We start from the raw sequence: 25,527 nt of genomic DNA, 5'->3' as shown, positions 1-25,527 counted from the left end.
AATCCCACCCAAACTGACGTCATTGGATGCCAGCATGGTAACTGAGTCAGTTTGGAAAAACCGGGAGAAGAAGAACGTAAAGGATCACGACCAACTTGATTCTTCCTTTGTCTCTTCTTTCCATTTGAAACCGTCTACAACATCTCTGACGCACCTCGACCCCTTGTCTGGCCGAACACCAATCGGCACTCCCTCCCCCTCACCCCCTGGATCCCCTGCCAGATCCCCTTCCACTCTCTCCAAGTTCTTCGGCCTCTCTTCCCTCTCCTCTCTCCACATGTCATCTCTCTCTTCTTCTTCTTCTTCTTCAGTGGAAGGATCACAGACCTCCTCCCATTTTAGTGCTTCTTCTGTTTCCCTGGCAGTCTCAACTCAGTTATCCTCCTCTGCCACTCCCCCCAGTCCTGCCTGCCCTTCCTCCACAACTCACGTCTCCTCACCTGCCCCCCAGTCCTCCTCTCCAAACCCCCTGCACCGCCATGGAGAGACCAACAAAGACAGTGAGACTGCCAGGTACTGCAGCCTGATATCACATTTCATGCCAACCAACACCATTAAATTGAAATGAAAAAGCCAATTTAATATAGCTAACCTAATGCATATGTCTGTGTATCTTTACAGAGATCTTATGAGCTCTGAGGTCAAAGAGGTGGGGGCAGTTGTTCCACAGACAAAGAGAATGGTACCCCTATTTGCTGGCATCGCAGGTCTGTAAACGGGTGCCATTTTTTGGTGCTACTTGTCTCAATTCATCTTTGACAAAGCTTCTCTCTTACCGCTCTCCGTGTCTCGGTCTCTCTCTGCAGAGGCCTCCATTGACCTGAAGGCTTCCTCTGTCTCCTTGGAGAGGTAAGTACTGTATACAATAGCCACCTTCATCTCACTCAACTCTACATAAGAGTGGTCACTCACACCATGACATGGTAAGGAATATCTGTATGCCTGTACATTAAAACAGTGTTCAAACAGACCGATTGGTGTTGAGCTACTGCTACTGAGGCCTCTACCCTGTCTCTCTTCCTCCAGGCCATTGGTCAGGTCTCGGGAAGCCATGGCTCGCCTTCCCAACCTGTTCAGCAAGAGTAGCACCCAGCTGGGGGAGCAGAGCTGCACAGGCGAGGGCGAAGACAACACCAAGCTCCTCGGGTAAACACACACACACACACACACACACACACACACACACATAATTCCGTGTGGTACTCAGAGTTATCTTGTGTTCATGCCTTACAAATCCATTCATTAGTTTACCTTTGGTCCACAGTTCAGATATTAGTGTGTAACTGATGGCTTCTTTCCCACAGGTTGCCTAATATAGGCAACACCTGCTTCATGAACTCTGCTCTGCAGTGCCTGCTGGGGCTAACAGCATTTTGCAGAGACATCCTGAGGCAGCAGAACATCTGGAGTTCCTCCCCCTCCTCTAAACTGCTATGGTATACAGCCTCGCTCTCACCCTCCTGTCCCACCTGTACACACACTGACCCACCCACCTAGACGCTTATAGTTACAGTACACAAGTTCCGCCTCAATGTATGTGTCAGTGGAGGCTGCTGAGGGGAGGACGGCTCGTAATGATGTCTGAAATGGAGCAAATGTAATGGCATCAAACACATGGAAACCATATGTTTGATGTATTTGATAGCATTCCACTGATTCCGCTCCAGCCATTACCACGAACCCTTCCTCCCCAATTAAGGTGCCATCAACCTCCTGTGGTATGTATGTATGTATGTATGTATGTATGTATGTATCCATCCATCTATCTATCTATCTATCTATCTATCTATCTATCTATCTATCTATCTATCTATCTATCTATCTATCTATCTATCTATCTATCTATCTATCTATCTATCTATCTATCTATCTATCTCTCTCTCTCTCTCTCTCTCTCTCTCTCTCTCTCTCTCTCTCTCTCTCTCTCTCTCTCTCTCTCTCTCTCTCTCTATGTATGTTTGTATCTATCTATCTATCTTTCTATCTATCTATCTATCTATCTATCTATCTATCTATCTATCTATCTATCTATCTATATATCTATCTCTCTCTCTATCTATCTATCTCGCTCTCTCTCTCTCTATCTATTTATCTATGTATGAATGTAGGTATGGATGGATGGATGATATATATTGTCCTTCGTACACTCAGTGTCTCATATGATTTTTAAGATAAAACCACACCCAACTCAGCTTCTGATTAACACCAGAGATGATTTCCTGTCACAGTCAGGAATCAGTTGAATCATATTTGATCAGAAGCTAAAGTAGAAGCACAGAGCTAATCTGTGGCCAAGGTGAGAGAGTGAAACCTGAATGCATGCTCTTTGTCTCCCTCCACAGCTGCTTTGCCGAGTTACATCAGGCCAGGCTTTCTGGAGGCACTATTAATGCTAAGAACAAGGAAAATAAGAAAATCCTACAAACAGTCAAGCGCTGTCTTTCCGTTGTCAATGAGGACTATGAGGAAGACTATGAACAGGTAAGATATTATTTGCTAAAAGACTCACGTAACAATAAACCTGGGACACGTGACAGTGTTTTTCCTCAGCTCTGTTTCAGTTGTAGTTGTTGATGTATTTTCTGCTTCTTTCCCATTCTTCTCTTAGGATGCCCATGAATGTGTGTTGCTCCTCCTCTTTCAGCTGAAGGAGGAGGGTATGGCATTAAAGGGCTCACCAGAGCCATACACCTGCCCCGTGAAGCAGTTAGAATTCAAGCTGAAGACTTCCCGTACCTGCATCAGGTAACAGCTGTCATTTGTATACGGTGTACCTTGATGTCGTCATCACATTTGTGAGGAGGTTTTAATGTCAGCATAACATGCAGGATACAGAGGTAAAGCATTAAGATAGTGTGTAGAGGGATCAAAAGGTTTGTGTTGGATAGCTGATGCATTTCTCTCCGTACTTCTGAAGCTGTGGAGTTATAGTGTATGGTCAGGAGGATTACAATCACTTGTCCCTGAGCCTGAGCCATTACCTGCCACACAGCCTGGACCTCTACTTTAAGGTCAGCACTTAGCTTAAACCAAGAGTTAGTATGTCAAGGAACACTATCATTAATGTCATAATGTTCATAATTGTATTGCTATCCTTTGTCACCTAGCCATCTGCGTTAGAGTGTGCATGCAGGGTGTGCTCAGGCAGCATGGCATCTGTGACTATGCACTTCCTCACGCTGCCCCGGTGAGTCCCCCCATCATCATCTCAGATTACAATTGACAGTCCTGATCTAACTCACCAAACTGGGTTATTGAATTGAGTACAAGACTGATTCCTTTGTCTGTGTGAATGCCTGCCTGGTCGTCTGTGTATGTGAATGTCTGTCTGTCTGTCTGTCTGTCTGTCTGTCTGTCTGTCTGTCTGTCTGTCTGTCTGTCTGTCTGTCTGTCTGTCTTTGTGAATGCCTGCCTGCCTGCCTGTCTGTCTCTGAGCAGGGTCCTAATGCTTCATATCAAGCGATTTACTGCAGGCGACTGGGAGCCAAAGAAGGTGGATGATTCCATGTCCATCCCTGCAGAAATAACCCTCCCAGCCGTATGTGGGAAGACAGCCCCTGTCCAGTATGGAGCCAGGTTGGTTTACACTCTGTTTGGGGACAATGCACATTGAGTAGCCAACACACACCATGATTTTCACACACTAGATATTTATTTTCAATGCCATCAATTTACACAGGGCAAGCTCCCTGGGGAAAAACAACAAGGACAACAAACCTGCAAACTCCCCGAAAGGCACCCTTGATAGACCAGGTAGGACATTATGTTACTGACATCATGCATAATACCCTCTCATGAAACAGGACTGTTGAGGAAAGCAAGTCGGAAGCTGAAGTTAAAAGTATATTTGTTGATAGGTTTCCACTTCACCTTCTGGTTTGTATTTACACTATATTTGATATACCCCCACCAGCTTCAAATTCCTCTGACCAGCTAGAGAAACCAGCTGACAGTGAGGAAAAGCAGCAGGCAGCCGCTGTGGTGAGGAGAGAGAGAGAGAGAGAGAGAGAGAGAGAGAGAGAGAGAGAGAGAGAGAGAGAGAGAGAGAGAGAGAGAGAGAGAGAGAGAGAAATAGAACAGATAACAGATAATTAGATCCAGTTGAGATAGTTGAGATAGTGGGCGGATCAAGATGAGGCAGTTATAGAAAGCACCCCTATCCTGTAGACAAAATAACAATCCTATTATTAAATGTGTTTCCTTACAGAGACACCAGCCAGACAATATCTACAAATTGTCAAGTGTGATCTCACATCTGGGAGACAACATGTATACAGGTATGCAGGCATGCAGGTATGCAGGCACGCAGGTATGCAGGCACGCACACACAATTATGAAAGCTAAATGTACACTCTATTTTGTTTCCCTTGTTCCCTAGGCCACTACATCAGTGATGTTTTGGACAGCCGTGGCAGTGGGTGGCTCTGCCTGGATGACGCACATGTCTTGAGGACAGATGAGGCCACTGTGCTGAAGTCGATTGCACAGACTGCCTACATCCTGTTCTATGTCTGCAGGTAAGGCTCTAGAACACAAATTTGAGAAGAATGTCACAAATGGAGTCAATGACGACAATCAGTCATCAAGAAAAAAAAAAGTTTTTACCAAAGCTAGAAAGATGATTCATTGACCACACATTAAGAGTTATCCCTTTAACCTGTAATCCCTGTAATCCCTATTTTTCAGACATTGTATGTACATGTAAGATCTCCCTGTCATTTCTCATTGAAGTGGAGCAGGTGAAGGAGACCAGGCCCCTCACTACCAGGAGAAGGACCAGGAGAACCCATCATTAAACTCAGGGAGAGGCACAGCGCTCAGGGAACACCTGGAGTAGCACCTACCACACACCAAGAAACATCAGATTAATCGAATTACGCTGCCCTACACCACCCTCAACTGCCTTAGACCACCATAAAGCTGCCCTAGACCACCATCAGGCTGCCCATCACCACCATCAAGCTGCCCTAGACCACCATCAGACTGCCCTACACCACCATCAAGCTGCCCTAGACCACCATCAAGCTGCCCTACACCACCATCAAGCTGCCCTAGACCTCCATCAAGCTGCCCTACACCACCATCAAGCTGCCCTACACCACCATCAAGCTGCCCTAGACCACCATCAACTGCCTTAGACCACCATCAAGCTGCCCTAGACCACCATCAATTCTCCCTACACCACCATCAAGCTGCCCTACACCACCATCAAGCTGCCCTACACCACCTTCAAGCTGCCCTAGACCACCATCAGACTATCCTAGACCACCAGAACACCAGGCTGCCCTAGACCACCTGGACATCAGGCTGCACTAGACCACCAGGCTGCCCTAGACCACCAGAAGAAACAGCCTACACCACAAAGCATGTACCCACTCTAGGCCATCTACTGTATGTTTACAATTATATAAATATAAAACATCTCACCGACCTAGTGCAATTAATGTTCTTTTACTGTGCATGTTAGTGAATAAATGTACCTACAGTGCATTCAGAAAGTATTCAGATCCCTTGACTTTTTCCACATTTAGTTAAGTTACAGCCTTATTCTAAAATTGATTAATTTATTTTTTCTTCTTCTCATCAATCTACCCCATAATGACACCAAAAACAGGTTTTTAGATTTTTTTGCAAATTTATCAAGAAAACATCAAGCTAAACTATCACATTTACATAAGAATTCAGACCCTTTACTCAGTACTTTGTTGAAGCATCTTTGGCAGCGATTACAGCCTCAAGTTTTCTTGGGTATGACGCTATAAGCTTAGCACATCTGCATTTGGGGAGTTTCTCTCATTCTTCTCTGCAGATCCTCTCAAGCTCTGTCGGGTTGGATGGGGAGCATCGCTGCACAGCTATTTTCAGGTCTCCAGAGATGTTCAATCAGGTTCAAGTCCGGGCTCTGGCTGGGCCACTCAAGGACATTCAGAGACTTGTCCCCAAGCCACCCCTGCATTGTCTTGGCTGTGTGCTAAGGGTCGTTGTCCTGTTGGAAGGTGAACCTTCGCCCCAGTCTGAGATCCTGAACGCTCTGGAGCTGGTTTTCATCAAGCATCTCTCTGTACTTTGTGCCGTTCATCTTTCCCTCGATTCTGACTAGTCTACCAGTCCCTGCTGCTGAAAAACATCCCCACAGCATGATGCTGCCACCACCATGCTTCACCGTAGAAATGGTGCCAGGTTTCCTCCAGACATGGTGAATGGCATTCAGGCCAAAGAGTTCAATCATCAGGTTCCTGATAGCTCAGTTTGGCCAGGCGGCCAGCTCTAGGAGTCTTTGGGGTTCCAAACTTCTTCCATTTAGGAATGATGGAGGACAATTCCTTCGACCTCATGGTTTGGTTTTTGTTCTGACATGCACTGTGAACTGGGACCTTATATAGACCTTTCTTATACAGGCCTTTCTAATCGACCTGGCCGGGTTATCCTGGAAGGATATTGATTTCATCCCGTCAGTAGAGGATGCCTGGATATTTTTTTTAAATGCCTTCCTACCCATCTTAAATAAGCATGCCCCATTCAAGAAATTTAGAACCAGGAACAGATATAGCCCTTGGTTCTCCCCAGACCTGACTGCCCTTAACCAACACAAAAACATCCTATGGCATTCTGCATTAGCATCGGACAGCCCCCGTGATATGCAGCTGTTCAGGGAAGCTAGAAACCAGTATACACAGGCAGTTAGAAAAGCCAAGGCTAGCTTTTTCAAGCAGAAATTTGCTTCCTGGAACACTAACTCAAAAAGTTCTGGGACACTGTAAAGTCCATGGAGAATAAGAACACCTCCTCCCAGCTGCCCACTGCACTGAAGATAGGAAATACTGTCACCACTGATAAATCCACTATAATTGAGAATTTCAATAAGCATTTTTCTACGGCTAGCCATGCTTTCCACCTGGCTACTCCTACCCTGGTCAACAGCACTGCACCCCCCACAGCAACTCGCCCAAGCCTTCCCCATTTCTCCTTCTCCCAAATCCAGTCAGCTGATGTTCTAAAAGAGCTGCAAAATCTGGACCCCTACACATCAGCCGGGCTAGACAATCTGGACCCCTTCTTTCTAAAATTATCTGCCGAAATTTTTGCCACCCCTATTACTAGCCTGTTCAACCTCTCTTTCGTGTCGTCTGAGATTCCCAAAGATTGGAAAGCAGCTGCGGTCATCCCCCTCTTCAAAGGGGGGGACACTCTTGACCCAAACTGCTACAGACCTATATCTATCCTACCCTGCCTTTCTAAGGTCTTCGAAAGCCATGTCAACAAACAGATTACCGACCATTTCGAATCTCACCATACCTTCTCTGCTTTGCAATCTGGTTTCAGAGCTGGTCATGGGTGCACCTCAGCCACGCTCAAGGTCCTAAACGATATCTTAACCTCCATCGATAAGAAACATTACTGTGCATCCGTATTCATTGATCTGGCCAAGGCTTTCGAATCTGTCAATCACCACATCCTCATCGGCAGACTCGACAGCCTTGGTTTCTCAAATGATTGTCTTGCCTGGTTCACCAACTACTTCTCTGATAGAGTTCAGTGTGTCCAATCGGAGGGTCTGCTGTTCGGACCTCTGGCAGTCTCTATGGGGGTGCCACAGGGTTCAATTCTTGGACCGACTCTCTTCTCTGTATACATCAATGATGTCGCTCTTGCTGCTGGTGAGTCTCTGATCCACCTCTACGCAGACGACACCATTCTGTATACTTCTGGCCCTTCTTTGGACACTGTGTTAACAACCCTCCAGGCAAGCTTCAATACCATACAACTCTCCTTCCGTGGCCTCCAATTGCTCTTAAATACAAGTAAAACTAAATGCATGCTCTTCAACCGATCGCTGCCTGCACCGGCCCGCCTGTCCAACATCACTACTCTGGACGGTTCTGACTTAGAATACGTGGACAACTACAAATACCTAGGTGTCTGGTTGGACTGTAAACTCTCCTTCCAGACCCACATCAAACATCTCCAATCCAAAGTTAAATCTAGAATTGGCTTCCTATTTCGCAACAAAGCATTCTTCACTCATGCTGCCAAACATACCCTTGTAAAACTGACCATCCTACCATCCTCGACTTCGGCGATGTCATTTACAAAATAGCCTCCAATACCCTACTCAACAAATTGGATGCAGTCTATCACAGTGCAATCCGTTTTGTCACCAAAGCCCCATATACTACCCACCATTGCGACCTGTACCCTCTGGCTGGCTGGTCCTCGCTTCATACTCGTCGCCAAACCCACTGGCTCCATGTCATCTACAAGACCCTGCTAGGTAAAGTCCCCCCTTATCTCAGCTCGCTGGTCACCATAGCATCACCCACCTGTAGCACGCGCTCCAGCAGGTATATCTCTAGGGTCACCCCCAAAACCAATTCTTTCTTTGGCCGCCTCTCCTTCCAGTTCTCTGCTGCCAATGACTGGAAGGAACTACAAAAATCTCTGAAACTGGAAACACTTATCTCCCTCACTAGCTTTAAGCACCAACTGTCAGAGCAGCTCACAGATTACTGCACCTGTACATAGCCCACCTATAATTTAGTCCAAACAACTACCTCTTTCCCTACTGTATTTATGTTATTTATTTATTTTGCTCCTTTGCACCCCATTATTTTTATTTCTACTTTTCACATTCTTCCACTGCAAATCTACCATTCCAGTGTTTTACTTGCTATATTGTATTTACTTTGACACCATGGCCTTTTTTTGCCTTTACCTCCCTTTTCTCACCTCATTTGCTCACATCGTATATAGACTTGTTTATACTGTATTATTGACTGTATGTTTGTTTTACTCCATGTGTAACTCTGTGTTGTTGTATGTGTCGAACTGCTTTGCTTTATCTTGGCCAGGTCGAAATTGTAAATGAGAACTTGTTCTCAACTTGCCTACCTGGTTAAATAAAGGTGAAATCAAAAATAAATAAAAAGAAATAGACAGGTGTGTTCCGTTCCAAACCTTGTACAAGTATTTCTGTTTTTTATTTTGTATAAATTTGCTACAATGTCTAAAAACATGTCTTCACTTTGTCATTGTGGGGTATTGTGTGTAGATTGATGATTTTTTATATCCATTTTGAATAAGGCTGTAACATAACAACATGTGGAAAAAGTCAAGGGGTGTGAATACGATCTGAATGCACTGTATAAGAGGCAATCTCTATCATTCATTCATGTTGGGTAAAAAGAGGAAAAAGTTAATATTACAACAATATTGTGTGTCTGTGCACAGTCTATCTACGCACTCCCTCAGGGTTTTAATGTAACCACAAATACAATGAAGTAATGGAACAATGAATGGCAATGCAACATAGACCATACATCACATATCAGTTTGGAGACAGTCTTGACCCACAACTACTGTGGGAAAGACTAAGAGGACATCAATGTGTTGCACAAGAAATATAGAAGAAAAACAATATTTTTCTATAATGGATATGTTTATTGGTCTTTTACAACAACAACAAAAAAAGTCTAGAAATACAAGAAATAAAAGGAGATAATGAATACCTGGTCGTCAACAGCCAGTCCACTAATAATAACAACCTTCAGGATGTTAAAGCTTTGAACCCAATGAAATTCTACTTTCTGCCTGGCAGACAGAAGGCTCCATAAATCATTCTGTTATAACACTGGTTCACACCAACACGATGGGAGAGGTGCTTATGGTATAATATGACACTAAAGCTATGAAACTGGTTCAAACACTATACACTTTTTTCCCCCTCATGTCTTTATTGAGAAGTGTCTTTCAAAAGAAACAGATAAACCTTTTTTTCCCCCAATTTGTTCTGGCTTAAAATAATAATAAAGGCCTCAAATATGTAATTAGTCATTTACAAAATGGTCATTTATGTTTAACATTTAATAATCAAGGCATCAACAAGTGTGCATATTCAAATTGAATGATTGCTCTACCCTGAACCACTGAATTAAAACCAACGCTCTAACACTCAATAAAACTTCAATAAAACATGAATTACCCTTCTGTAAATCATGCTAATATTATTCAGCCATTTGAAATGCATTGAAATTAAGGTGACACGAGATGTCAAAGAGACCTTTTTGAGTTAAGTATTTTGTACATGGTACAGAAAACATAACTGAATAGCCAGAATTATACATAGCAATATTATAGTATGTCAAGCACACATTTGGGCTGTCTTTCTAAAAAAAAGGGCCTTTGCTCCAAGTCTGACAAACCTAATTCCACACATTATCGTACACCACTTAAAGTAGATTGATATGTCAAATATAAAATGGTGGGTTATTGGACAAGGTTATATTGGTAAAGTTAACAGGGTCTTTTGCTGGTCATATATATAGGGGGAATGCTGAGGCAACATGGCGTGGTACAATCTAATTCACTACAAACCTGCTACCAAAGAGTTAGTCACATAGTTATTTTTATACTAAACTAAGTGGATTGCAGTATCTCTATGACAGTGGTGGCTTTGATGAAAAAAATTTGGTGTGATCGTCATTTAGGCTACCATTTAAAAATAATTCCCTCGCTTATGTTGTGCTTTGTTTTACATATCCTGGTCCAATACTGTACAATCATGAAAGACACATGTTTTTACCGACTTGTGTGCAGTCGTCCACCTGTGTGCCAGTAAACCAGCTGAAATGACAGTGGTTAATTCTAGCTAGAGGGCTGTTTGATTCTAATGGCTGTTCCAGGGAAGTAGCTTAACATAATTATGGTAAACTCCTGCTATTTGTTTTCGAGTGCCTATGCACACTCAGACGCCTATGCAATAAAAATGCACTATTATCTGCAATTGATGTTAAAAACGAATCCAAGGCTTGATGTGCGGTATATTCATATGGAGGAGGTGATGGATTTGCTTGGCCCTGCAGCTTGCCATAGAGGGGTAAGGCAGAGTAGTGGGGTCCACTGCTGGTGTCTGGGGTTAGGAGGACAGGGGTAAGGTTTGTGGGGGCGGAGGCCATGCTGCGTGTGGGCTGTAGGGAGCGCGTCTACCCTGGTTGGGGAGCTGCTGGCGTCTCGTTGGCATTGGCGTCCGTGGTCTTGTTTTCCACCTCATCGTCGGATAGGAGGTCGAGCGATGTCCCCTCCACCTGCAGCTGACGCCTGCCCGAGCGGCTGGAGGAGAAACTGATGGGGCCTCCACGCCTGCAGGGGACAGAGGGGGCCAGGAGAGGTATTAGTAACGAGAACCATCAATTTGGCCAATATACACAACTGTTTGTGTGTGTGTGGGGGGGGCTCCCGGAACCCTCCAGCTCGCCCAGCTTGGCTCGCAAGTCCTTGTTCTGCCTCTCCAGCTGCTGGCGCGCATTCTCACTCTTCTGGGCCATGCTGCGCTCTGCCACAAGCTCCAGGGTCAGGGTGTCCACCTGGGGGAGGAGAGGGGGAAGAGAGAGGTGGAGAGAGGAAAACAGGGAATGAAGGAGAGAGGGGAAAGTGAGAGAGAGATAAGGGTACTTTTTATGGTAGGGCTGAATAATGGATTGTTCCCTGGTGGTAGTAGGATCTACAATCTACTCTGCGAGAACAAATTATGCTTGCATTTATGTCATGATCTGTTGACAGTTGTGACTGGTGTGGTAGTGACCAACTGGGTTTACAGAACAGCAAATATACAACAAATGTACTAACGTTAGTATTTTTGTTTAGTTTACAGTCACTAGGCAGAGTGGCACCTTTTCAATGAGGTACGGTCAGAGATTAATAGATCCATCTGTGTTAAGGTGCTCCTAACAGTATACGCTGATGAAGACAGCTTGTCGGTCAGAAAGGTTGGATATTAGACTGAAAATAACCACCCACAAAACACAAAGGAAAACAGGCTATCTAAATATGGTTCTCAATCAGGGACAACAATTGACAGCTGCCTCTGATTGAGAACAATATCAGGCCAAATACAGAAATAGAAAATCATAGAAAAACTAACATAGACAACCCACCCAACTCACGCCCTGACCATACTAAAACAAAAGACAAAACAAAGGAACTAAGGTCAGAACGTGACAATAATAAAATGTTACTCTAAAGTATCTTAAGAAGATAGAAGTTAATAAATATGTTTTATGTTTACTGTATATTGTATAGGCTGTAAATGTGTCTTTACGTTTGTCTATTAATGGCAGCACCAATTCATCGAGTCAAATTCTGTGAATGTGTGAATGTAGGCCATTTGGCCAATAAAAGTTGTTTTGATTCTGCTAGACAGTAATGTTACTTCGAATGTCCTAGCCTCTTCCCATATCCCATACAATCACGCGTCAGTGGCCCAGGGAGCGTGGGAGAAAGATAACCCAATGTTTTCTCAATAGAAAACAGGTGTATTGGCAAGAACCTAGTTATTTTGTATATTTTATGAAATAGGAATAACTCTGAATACACAATCAATTAATTTTGTAAATTATTTTTCAACATTTTGGTGTGTGTGATTTGTTTACCATTTATGCTGGTAACGTGTAGACAGGCGCATCATAATTTGGTTTATGACATCACAATGTGAAATGGGCAACATATTTTGATGTTCTGTAAAATAAGGCACAGTCTACAAATACACTGAAATGGGATGTTTGTGTTGCTGTAAAAAGGTATGTGTCAATTCTGGGCTAGAATTTGTCTAATTCTGTTACAATTTAGAGTATATTCTATTCTTTTCAGCTATTACTAGTTGTTTCATTGTCTATTTATTTGTGCCAAATAGCAGGATTTGGGACAGAGGGTATAACTGTATGGTTACAATGGTTTTATTTTTATAAACATGTATTTTTGCTATTTGTTAGCCTATGATACAGAATTCAATATGATTGGGCGACGAGTTCTTTATTTTATGGTCAGATCATGTGGTTTGGGTGTGACATTTGCTGCTAGTTCAAATATAACATATATAATGTTTCTCCAAACAGAAAAAGAAGTGCAGAGTTCGCCTCGGGATTGGGAGCCGCTGTCCATCGCCGTTCCCAATCCCACCCAAACTGACGTCATTGGATGCCAGCATGGTAACTGAGTCAGTTTGGAAAAACCGGGAGAAGAAGAACGTAAAGGATCACCACCAACTTGATTCTTCCTTTGTCTCTTCTTTCCATTTGAAACCGTCTACAACATCTCTGACGCCCCTCGACCCCTTGTCTGGCCGAACACCAATCGGCACTCCATCCCCCTCACCCCCTGGATCCCCTGCCAGATCCCCTCCAACTCTCTCCAAGATCTTCGGCCTCTCTTCCCTCTCCTCTCTCCACATGTCATCTCTCTCTTCTTCTTCTTCTTCTTCAGTGGAAGGATCACAGACCTCCTCCCCTTTTAGTGCTTCTTCTGTTTCCCTGGCAGTCTCAACTCAGTTATCCTCCTCTGGAACTCCCCCCAGTCCTGCCTGCCCTTCCTCCACAACTCACGTCTCCTCCCCTGCCCCCCAGTCCTCCTCTCCAAACCCCCTGGACCAGCATGGAGAGACCAACAAAGACAGTGAGACTGCCAGGTACTGCAGCCTGATATCACATTTCATGCCAACCAACACCATTACATTGAAATGAAAAAGCCAATATAATATAGCTAACCTAATGCATATGTCTGTGTGTCTTTACAGAGATCTTATGAGCTCTGAGGTCAAAGAGGTGGGAGCAGTTGTTCCACAGACAAAGAGAATGGTACCCCTATTTGCTGGCATCGCAGGTCTGTAAACGGGTGCCATTTTTTGGTGCTACTTGTCTCAAATCATCTTTGACAAAGCTTCTCTCTTACCGCTCTCCGTCTCTCGGTCTCTCTCTGCAGAGGCCTCCATTGACCTGAAGGCTTCCTCTGTCTCCTTGGAGAGGTAAGTACTGTATACAATAGCCACCTTCATCTCACTCAACTCTACATAAGAGTGGTCACTCACACCATGACATGGTAAGGAATATCTGTATGCCTGTACATTAAAACAGTGTTCAAACAGACCGATTGGTGTTGAGCTACTGCTACTGAGGCCTCTACCCTGTCTCTCTTCCTCCAGGCCATTGGTCAGGTCTCGGGAAGCCATGGCTCGCCTTCCCAACCTGTTCAGCAAGAGTAGCACCCAGCTGGGGGAGCAGAGCTGCACAGGCGGGGGCGAAGACAACACCAAGCTCCTCGGGTAAACACACACACATCTACACACACACACATACACCTCCTCTTATCTCTGAGCTCTGCTTTTTGTTTTAAATACAAATCCATTACAAATCCATTCATTAGTTTACCTTTGGTCCACAGTTCAGATATTAGTGTGTAACTGATGGCTTCTTTCCCACAGGTTGCCTAATATTGGCAACACCTGCTTCATGAACTCTGCTCTGCAGTGCCTGCTGGGGCTGCCAGCATTTTGCAGAGACATCCTGAGACAGCAGAATATCTGGAGTTCCTCCCCCTCCTCTAAACTGCTATGGTATACAGCCTCGCTCTCACCCTCCTGTCCCACCTGTACACACACTGACCCAAACACCTAGACGCTTATAGTTACAGTACACAAGTTCCGCCTCAATGTATGTGTCAGTGGAAGCTGCTGAGGGGAGGAAGGCTCGTAATGATGTCTGAAATGGAGCAAATGGAATGGCATCAAACACATGGAAACCATATGTTTGATGTATTTGATAGCATTCCACTGATTCCGCTCCAGCCATTACCACGAACCCTTCCTCCCCAATTAAGGTGCCATCAACCTCCTGTGGTATGTATGTATGTATGTATGTATGTATGTTTGTATGTATCCATCTATCTATCTATCTATCTATCTATCTATCTATCTATCTATCTATCTATCTATCTATCTATCTATCTATCTATCTATCTATCTATCTCTCTGTATGTATGTATGTATGTATGTATGTATGTATGTATGTATGTATGTATGTATGTTTTTATGTATGTATGTATGTATGTATGTTTGTATGTTTGTATGTATCCATCCATCTATCTATCTATCTATCTATCTATCTATCTATCTATCTATCTATCTATCTATCTATCTATCTATCTATCTATCTATCTATCTATCTATCTATCTATCTATCTATCTATCTCTCTGTATGTATGTATGTATGTATGTATGTATGTATGTATGTATGTATGTATGTTTTTATGTATGTATGTATGTATGTATGTTTGTATGTATCTATCTATCTATCTATGTATGTATGGATGGATGGATGGATGAATGGATATATATTGTCCTTCGTACACTCTTAGTGTCTCATATGATTTTTAAGATAAAACCACACCCAACTTAGCTTCTGATTAACACCAGAGATGATTTCCTGTCACAGTCAGGAATCAGTTGAATCATATTTGATCAGAAGTTAAAGTAGAAGCACAGAGCTAATCTGTGGCCAAGGTGAGAGAGTGAAACCTGAATGCATGCTCTTTGTCTCCCTCCACAGCTGCTTTGCCGAGTTACATCAGGCCAGGCTTTCTGGAGGCACTGTTAATGCTAAGAACAAGGAAAATAAGAAAATCCTTCAAACAGTCAAGCGCTGTCTTTCCGTTGTCAATGAGGACTATGAGGACGACAATGAACAGGTAAGATATTATTTGCTAAAAGACTCACTTAACAATAAACCTGGGACACGTGACAGTGTTTTTCCTCAGCTCTGTTTCAGTTGTAGTTGTTGATGTATTTTCTGCTTCTTTCCCATTCTTCTCTTAGGATGCCCATGAATGTGTGTTGCTCCTCCTCTTTCAGCTGAAGGAGGAGGGTATGGCATTAAAGGGCTCACCAGAGCCATACACCTGCCCCGTGAAGCAGTTAGAATTCAAGCTGAAGACTTCCCGTACCTGCACCAGGTAACAGCTGTCATTTGTATACGGTGTACATTGATGTCATCATCACATTTGTGAGGAGGTTTAATGTCAGCATAACATGCAGGATACAGAGGTAAAGCATTAAGATAGTGTGTAGAGGGATCAAAAGGTTTGTGTTGGATAGCTGATGCATTTCTCTCCGTACTTCTGAAGCTGTGGAGTTATAGTGTATGGTCAGGAGGATTACAATCACTTGTCCCTGAGCCTGAGCCATTACCTGCCACACAGCCTGGACCTCTACTTTAAGGTCAGCACTTAGCTTAAACCAAGAGTTAGTATGTCAAGGAACACTATCATTAATGTCATAATGTTCATAATTGTATTGCTATCCTTTGTCACCTAGCCATCTGCGTTAGAGTGTGCATGCAGGGTGTGCTCAGGCAGCATGGCATCTGTGACTATGCACTTCCTCACGCTGCCCCGGTGAGTCCCCCCATCATCATCTCAGATTACAATTGACAGTCCTGATCTAACTCACCAAACTGGGTTATTGAATTGAGTACAACACTGATTCCTTTGTCTGTGTGAATGCCTACCTGGTCGTCTGTGTATGTGAATGTCTCTCTCTCTGTCTGTCTGTCTGTCTGTCTGTCTGTCTGTCTTTGTGAATGCCTGCCTGCCTGCCTGTCTGTCTCTGAGCAGGGTCCTAATGCTTCATATCAAGCGATTTACTGCAGGCGACTGGGAGCCAAAGAAGGTGGATGATCCCATGTCCATCCCTGCAGAAATAACCCTCCCAGCCGTATGTGGGAAGACAGCCCCTGTCCAGTATGGAGCCAGGTTGGTTTACACTCTGTTTGGGGACATTGCACATTGAGTAGCCAACACACACCATGATTTTCACACACTAGATATTTATTTTCAATGCCATCAATTTACACAGGGCAAGCTCCCTGGGGAAAAACAACATGGACAACACATCTGCAAACTCCCCGAAAGGCACCCTTGATAGACCAGGTAGGACATTGTGTTACTGACGTCATGCATAATACCCTCTCATGAAACAGGACTGTTGAGGAAAGCAAGTCGGAAGCTGAAGTTAAGAGTATATTTGTTGATAGGTTTCCAATTCACTTTCTGGTTTGTATTTACACTATATTTGATATACCCCCACCAGCTTCAAATTCCTCTGACCAGCTAGAGAAACCAGCTGACAGTGAGGAAAAGCAGCAGGCAGCCGCTGTGGTGAGGAGAGAGAGAGAGAGAGAGAGAGAGAGAGAGAGAGAGAGAGAGAGAGAGAGAGAGAGAGAGAGAGAGAGAGAGAAATAGAACAGATAACAGATAATTAGATCCAGTTGAGATAGTTGAGATAGTGGGCGGATCAAGATAAGGCAGTTATAGAAGGCACCCCTGTCCTGTAGACAAAATAACAATCCTATTATTAAATGTGTTTCCTTACAGAGACACCAGCCAGACAATATCTACAAATTGTCAAGTGTGATCTCACATCTGGGAGACAACATGTATACAGGTATGCAGGCATGCAGGTATGCAGGCACGCAGGTATGCAGGCACGCACACACAATTATGAAAGCTTAATGTACACTCTATTTTGTTTCCCTTGTTCCCTAGGCCACTATATCAGTGATGTTTTGGACAGCCGTGGCAGTGGGTGGCTCTGCCTGGATGACGCACATGTCTTGATGACAGATGAGGCCACTGTGCTGAAGTCGATTGCACAGACTGCCTACATCCTGTTCTATGTCTGCAGGTAAGGCTCTAGAACACAAATTTGAGAAGAATGTCACAAATGGAGTCAATGACGACAATCAGTCATCAAGAAAAAAAAAAAGTTTTTACCAAAGCTAGAAAGATGATTCATTGACCACACATTAAGAGTTATCCCTTTAACCTGTAATCCCTGTAATCCCTATTTTTCAGACATTGTATGTACATGTAAGATCTCCCTGTCATTTCTCATTGAAGTGGAGCAGGTGAAGGAGACCAGGCCCCTCACTACCAGGAGAAGGACCAGGAGAACCCATCATTAAACTCAGGGAGAGGCACAGCGCTCAGGGAACACCTGGAGTAGCACCTACCACCCACCAAGAAACATCAGGTTAATCGAATTAGGTTGCCCTACACCACCCTCAACTGCCTTAGACCACCATAAAGCTGCCCATCACCACCATCAAGCTGCCCTAGACCACCATCAGACTGTCCTACACCACCATCAAGCTGCCCTACACCACCATCAAGCTGCTCTAGACCACCATCAAGCTGCCCTACACCACCATCAAGCTGCCCTACACCACCATCAAGCTGCCCTAGATCACCATCAACTGCCTTAGACTACCATCAAGCTGCCCTAGACCACCATCAATTCTCCCTACACCACCATCAAGCTGCCCTACACCACCATCAAGCTGCCCTACACCACCATCAAGCTGCCCTACACCACCTTCAAGCTGCCCTACACCACCATCAGACTATCTTTCACCACCATCAAGCTGCCCTAGACCACCATCAGACTATCCTAGACCATTAGGACATCACGCTGCCCTAAACCACCTAGACACCAAGCTGCCCTAGACCACCAGAACACCAGGCTGCCCTAGACCACCTGGACATCAGGCTGCCCTAGACCACCTGGACATCAGGCTGCCCTAGACCACCTGGACATCAGGCTGCCCTAGACCACCAGGCTGCCCTAGACCACCAGAAGAAACAGCCTACACCACAAAGCATGTACCCACTCTAGGCCATCTACTGTATGTTTACAATTATATAAATATAAAACATCTCACCGACCGAGTGCAATTAATGTTCTTTTACTGTACATGTTAGTGAATAAATGTACCTACAGTGCATTCAGAAAGTATTCAGATCCCTTGACTTTTTTAGTTACAGCCTTATTCTAAAATGGATTCATTTATTTTTTCTTCTTCTCATCATCTACCCCAGAATGACAGCAAAAACAGGTTTTTAGATTTTTTTGCAAATTTATCAAGAAAACATAAAGCTAAACTATCACATTTACATAAGAATTCAGACCCTTTACTCAGTACTTTGTTGAAGCATCTTTGGCGGTGATTACAGCCTCAAGTTTTCTTGGGTATGACGCTATAAGCTTAGCACATCTGTATTTGGGGAGTTTCTCTCATTCTTCTCTGCAGATCGAATCAAACTCTGTCGGGTTGGATGGGGTGCATCGCTGCACAGCTATTTTCAGGTCTCCAGAGATGTTCAATCAGGTTCAAGTCCGGGCTCTGGCTGGGCCACTCAAGGACATTCAGAGACTTGTCCCCAAGCCACCCCTGCGTTGTCTTGGCTGTGTGCTAAGGGTCGTTGTCCTGTTGGAAGGTGAACCTTCGCCCCAGTCTGAGATCCTGAACGCTCTGGAGCTGGTTTTCATCAAGCATCTCTCTGTACATTGTGCCGTTGATCTTTCCCTCGATTCTGACTAGTCTACCAGTCCCTGCTGCTGAAAAACATCGCCACAGCATGATGCTGCCACCACCATGCTTCACCATAGAAATGGTGTCTTTCTAATCAACCTGGCCGGGGTATCCTGGAAGGATATTGATCTCATCCCATCAGTAGAGGATGCCCGGTTATTTTTTTTAAATGCCTTCCTACCCATCTTAAATAAGCATGCCCAATTCAAGAAATTTAGAACCAGGAACAGATATAGCCCTTGGTTCTCCCCAGACCTGACTGCCCTTAACCAACACAAAAACATACTATGGCATTCTGCATTAGCATCGAACAGCCCCCGTGATATGCAGCTGTTCAGGGAAGCTAGAAACCAGTATACACAGGCAGTTAGAAAAGCCAAGGCTAGCTTTTTCAAGCAGAAATTTGCTTCCTGCAACACTAACTCAAAAAGTTCTGGGACACTGTAAAGTCCATGGAGAATAAGAACACCTCCTCCCAGCTGCCCACTGCACTGAAGATAGGAAATACTGTCACCACTGATAAATCCACTATAATTGAGAATTTCAATAAGCATTTTTCTACGGCTGGCCATGCTTTCCACCTGGTTACTTTCCACCTGGTTCAACAGCACTGCACCCCCCACAGCAACTCGCCCAAGCCTTCCCCATTTCTCCTTCTCCAAAATCCAGTCAGCTGATGTTCTAAAAGAGCTGCAAAATCTGGACCCCTACACATCAGCAGGGCTAGACAATCTGGACCCCTTCTTTCTAAAATTATCTGCCGAAATTTTTGCCACCCCTATTACTAGCCTGTTCAACCTCTCTTTCGTGTCGTCTGAGATTCCCAAAGATTGGAAAGCAGCTGCGGTCATCCCCCTCTTCAAAGGGGGGGACACTCTTGACCCAAACTGCTACAGACCTATATCTATCCTACCCTGCCTTTCTAAGGTCTTCGAAAGCCATGTCAACAAACAGATTACCGACCATTTCGAATCTCACCATACCTTCTCTGCTATGCAATCTGGTTTCAGAGCTGGTCATGGGTGCACCTCAGCCACGCTCAAGGTCCTAAACGATATCTTAACCTCCATCGATAAGAAACATTACTGTGCAGCCGTATTCATTGATCTGGCCAAGGCTTTCGACTCTGTCAATCACCACACCCTCATCGGCAGACTCGACAGCCTTGGTTTCTCAAATGATTGTCTTGCATGGTTCACCAACTACTTCTCTGATAAAGTTCAATGTGTCAAATCGGAGGGTCTGCTGTCCTGACCTCTGGCAGTCTCTATGGGGGTGCCACAGGGTTAAATTCTTGGACAGACTCTCTTCTCTGTATACATCAATGATGTCGCTCTTGCTGCTGGTGAGTCTCTGATCCACCTCTACGCAGACGACACCATTCTGTATACTTCTGGCCCTTCTTTGGACACTGTGTTAACAACCCTCCAGGCAAGCTTCAATACCATACAACTCTCCTTCCGTGGCCTCCAATTGCTCTTAAATACAAGTAAAACTAAATGCATGCTCTTCAACCGATCGCTGCCTGCACCTGCCCGCCTGTCCAACATCACTACTCTGGACGGTTCTGACTTAGAATACGTGGACAACTACAAATACCTAGGTGTCTGGTTGGACTGTAAACTCTCCTTCCAGACCCACATCAAACATCTCCAATCCAAAGTTAAATCTAGAATTGGCTTCCTATTTCGCAACAAAGCATTCTTCACTCATGCTGCCAAACATACCCTTGTAAAACTGACCATCCTACCATCCTCGACTTCGGCGATGTCATTTACAAAATAGCCTCCAATACCCTACTCAACAAATTGGATGCAGTATTTCACAGTGCAATCCGTTTTGTCACCAAAGCCCCATATACTACCCACCATTGTGACCTGTACCCTCTCGTTGGCTGGCCCTCGCTTCATACTCGTCGCCAAACCCACTGGCTCCATGTCATCTACAAGACCCTGCTAGGTAAAGTCCCCCCTTATCTCAGCTCGCTGGTCACCATAGCATCACCCACCTGTAGCAAGCGCTCCAGCAGGTATATCTCTAGGGTCACCCCCAAAACCAATTCTTTCTTTGGCCGCCTCTCCTTCCAGTTCTCTGCTGCCAATGATTGGAACGAACTACAAAAATCTCTGAAACTGGAAACACTTATCTCCCTCACTAGCTTTAAGCACCAACTGTCAGAGCAGCTCACAGATTACTGCACCTGTACATAGCCCACCTATAATTTAGCCCAAACAACTACCTCTTTCCCTACTGTATTTATGTTATTTATTTTGCTCCTTTGCACCCCATTATTTTTATTTCTACTTTTCACATTCTTCCACTTCCACCCTCAGGGTTTTAATGTAACCACAAATACAATGAAGTAATGGAACAATGAATGGCATTGTAACATAGACCATACATCACATATCAGTTTGGAGACAGTCTTGACCCACAACTACTGTGGGAAAGACTAAGAGGACATCAATGTGTTGTACAAGAAATATAGAAGAAAAACAATATTTTTCTATAATGGATATGTTTATTGGTCTTTTACAACAACAACAAAAAAAGTCTAGAAATACAAGAAATAAAAGGAGATAATGAATACCTGGTCGTCAACAGCCAGTCCACTAATAATAACAACCTTCAGGATGTTAAAGCTTTGAACCCAATGAAATTCTACTTTCTGCCTGGCAGACAGAAGGCTCCATAAATCATTCTGTTATAACACTGGTTCACACCAACACGATGGGAGAGGTGCTTATGGTATAATATGACACTAAAGCTATGAAACTGGTTCAAACACTATACACTTTTTTCCCCTTCATGTCTTTATTGAGAAGTGTCTTTCAAAAGAAACAGATAAACCTTTTTTCCCCCAATTTGTTCTGGCTTAAAATAATAATAAAGGCCTCAAATATGTAATTAGTCATTTACAAAATGGTAATTTATGTTTAACATTTAATAATCAAGGCATCAAGTGTGCATATTCAAATTGATTGATTGCTCTACCCTGAACCACTGAATTAAAACCAACGCTCTAACACTCAATAAAACTTCAATAAAAGATGAATTACCCTTCTGTAAATCATGCTAATTTTATTCAGCCATTTGAAATGCATTGAAATTAAGGTGACACGAGATGTCAAAGAGACCTTTTTGAGTTAAGTATTTTGTACATGGTACAGAAAACATAACTGAATAGCCAGAATTATACATAGCAATATTATAGTATGTCAAGCACACATTTGGGCTGTCTTTCTAAAAAAAAGGGCCTTTGCTCCAAGTCTGACAAACCTAATTCCACACATTATCGTACACCACTTAAAGTAGATTGATATGTCAAATATAAAATGGTGGGTTATTGGACAAGGTTATATTCGTCAAGTTAACAGGGTCTTTTGCTGGTCATATATATAGGGGGAATGCTGAGGCAACATGGCGTGGTACAATCTAACTCACTACAAACCTGCTACCAAAGAGTTAGTCACATAGTTATTTTTATAATAAACTAAGTGGATTGCAGTATCTCTATGACAGTGGTGGTTTTGATGAAAAAAATTTGGTGTGATCGTCATTTAGGCTACCATTTAAAAATAATTCCCTCGCTTATGCTGTGCTTTGTTTTACATATCCTGGTCCAATACTGTACAATCATGAAAGACACATGTTTTTACCGACTTGTGTGCAGTCGTCCACCTGTGTGCCAGTAAACCAGCTGAAATGACAGTGGTTAATTCTAGCTAGAGGGCTGTTTGATTCTAATGGCTGTTCCAGGGAAGTAGCTTAACATAATTATGGTAAACTCCTGCTATTTGTTTTCGAGTGCCTATGCACACTCAGACGCCTATGCAATTTAAATGCACTTTTATCTGCAATTGATATTAAAAACGAATCCAAGGCTTGATGTGCGGTATATTCATATGGAGGAGGTGATGGATTTGCTTGGCCCTGCAGCTTGCCATAGAGGGGTAAGGCAGAGTAGTGGGGTCCACTGCTGGTGTCTGGGGTTAGGAGGACAGGGGGAAGGTTTGTGGGGGCGGAGGCCATGCTGCGTGTGGGCTGTAGGGAGCGCGTCTACCCTGGTTGGGGAGCTGCTGGCGTCTCGTTGGCATTGGCGTCCGTGGTCTTGTTTTCCACCTCATCGTCGGATAGGAGGTCGAGCGATGTCCCCTCCACCTGCAGCTGACGCCTGCCCGAGCGGCTGGAGGAGAAACTGATGGGGCCTCCACGCCTGCAGGGGACAGAGGGGGCCAGGAGAGGTATTAGTAACGAGGACCATCAATTTGGCCAATATACACAACTGTTTGTGTGTGTGTGGGGGGGGGCTCCCGGAACCCTCCAGCTCGCCCAGCTTGGCTCGCAAGTCCTTGTTCTGCCTCTCCAGCTGCTGGCGCGCATTCTCATTCTTCTGGGCCATGCTGCGCTCTGCCACAAGCTCCAGGGTCAGGGTGTCCACCTGGGGGAGGAGAGGGGGAAGAGAGAGGTGGAGAGAGGAAAACAGGGAATGAAGGAGAGAGGGGAAAGTGAGAGAGAGATAAGGGTACTTTTTATGGTAGGGCTGAATAATGGATTGTTCCCTGGTGGTAGTAGGATCTACAATCTACTCTGCGAGAACAAATTATGCTTGCATTTATGTCATGATCTGTTGACAGTTGTGACTGGTGTGGTAGTGACCAACTGGGTTTACAGAACAGCAAATATACAACAAATGTACTAACGTTAGTATTTTTGTTTAGTTTACAGTCACTAGGCAGAGTGGCACCTTTTCAATGAGGTACAGTCAGAGATTAATAGATCCATCTGTGTTAAGGTGCTCCTAACAGTATACGCTGATGAAGACAGCTTGTCGGTCAGAAAGGTTGGATATTAGACTGAAAATAACCACCCACAAAACACAAAGGAAAACAGGCTATCTAAATATGGTTCTCAATCAGGGACAACAATTGACAGCTGCCTCTGATTGAGAACAATATCAGGCCAAATACAGAAATAGAAAATCATAGAAAAACTAACATAGACAACCCACCCAACTCACGCCCTGACCATACTAAAACAAAAGACAAAACAAAGGAACTAAGGTCAGAACGTGACAATAATAAAATGTTACTCTAAAGTATCTTAAGAAGATAGAAGTTAATAAATATGTTTTATGTTTACTGTATATTGTATAGGCTGTAAATGTGTCTTTACGTTTGTCTATTAATGGCAGCACCAATTCATCGAGTCAAATTCTGTGAATGTGTGAATGTAGGCCATTTGGCCAATAAAAGTTGTTTTGATTCTGCTAGACAGTAATGTTACTTCGAATGTCCTAGCCTCTTCCCATATCCCATACAATCACGCGTCAGTGGCCCAGGGAGCGTGGGAGAAAGATAACCCAATGTTTTCTCAATAGAAAACAGGTGTATTGGCAAGAACCTAGTTATTTTGTATATTTTATGAAATAGGAATAACTCTGAATACATGCTAAATTCATTTAGTAAATTATTTTTCAACATTTTGGTGTGTGTGATTTGTTGGCTATTTACGCTGGTAACGCGTAGACAGGCGCATCATAATTTGGTTTATGACATCACAATGTGAAATAGGCAACATATTTTGATGTTCTGCAAACTAAGGCACAGTCTACAAATACACTGAAATGGGATGTTTGTGTTGCTGTAAAAAGGTATGTGTCAATTCTGGGCTAGAATTTGTCTAATTCTGTTACAATTTAGAGTATATTCTATTCTTTTCAGCTATTACTAGTTGTTTCATTGTCTATTTATTTGTGCCAAATAGCAGGATTTGGGACAGAGGGTATAACTGTATGGTTACAATGGTTTTATTTTTATAAACATGTATTTTTGCTATTTGTTAGCCTATGATACAGAATTCAATATGATTGGGCGACGAGTTCTTTATTTTATGGTCAGATCATGTGGTTTGGGTGTGACATTTGCTGCTAGTTCAAATATAACATATATAATGTTTCTCCAAACAGAAAAAGAAGTGCAGAGTTCGCCTCGGGATTGGGAGCCGCTGTCCATCGCCGTTCCCAATCCCACCCAAACTGACGTCATTGGATGCCAGCATGGTAACTGAGTCAGTTTGGAAAAACCGGGAGAAGAAGAACGTAAAGGATCACCACCAACTTGATTCTTCCTTTGTCTCTTCTTTCCATTTGAAACCGTCTACAACATCTCTGACGCCCCTCGACCCCTTGTCTGGCCGAACACCAATCGGCACTCCATCCCCCTCACCCCCTGGATCCCCTGCCAGATCCCCTCCAACTCTCTCCAAGATCTTCGGCCTCTCTTCCCTCTCCTCTCTCCACATGTCATCTCTCTCTTCTTCTTCTTCTTCTTCAGTG

General features: G+C 43.8%; 2 long non-coding RNA genes across 2 annotated transcripts; one reads left to right on the top strand and one right to left on the bottom strand.

Moving 5' to 3' along the window:
- Window positions 1-3,708: 3,708 nt before the first annotated feature.
- LOC118938303 lies at window positions 3,709-4,476 on the top strand. The gene is made up of 3 exons (XR_005035556.1): window positions 3,709-3,753; window positions 4,208-4,277; window positions 4,379-4,476. It is a non-coding gene; the product is annotated as an uncharacterized LOC118938303 (long non-coding RNA).
- Window positions 4,477-9,417: 4,941 nt separating this feature from the next.
- LOC118938299 lies at window positions 9,418-11,780 on the bottom strand. Its single transcript, XR_005035552.1, has 2 exons — window positions 11,623-11,780; window positions 9,418-11,360 (listed from the first exon to the last, which is right to left on the bottom strand). It is a non-coding gene; the product is annotated as an uncharacterized LOC118938299 (long non-coding RNA).
- Between the last annotated feature and the right edge of the window lie 13,747 nt (window positions 11,781-25,527).

This window comes from Oncorhynchus mykiss, chromosome 13 (genome assembly GCF_013265735.2).
Source record: "Oncorhynchus mykiss isolate Arlee chromosome 13, USDA_OmykA_1.1, whole genome shotgun sequence".
Taxonomy (NCBI): Eukaryota; Metazoa; Chordata; class Actinopteri; order Salmoniformes; family Salmonidae; genus Oncorhynchus; species Oncorhynchus mykiss.
This window is presented reverse-complemented; position numbering and strand designations above follow the sequence as displayed.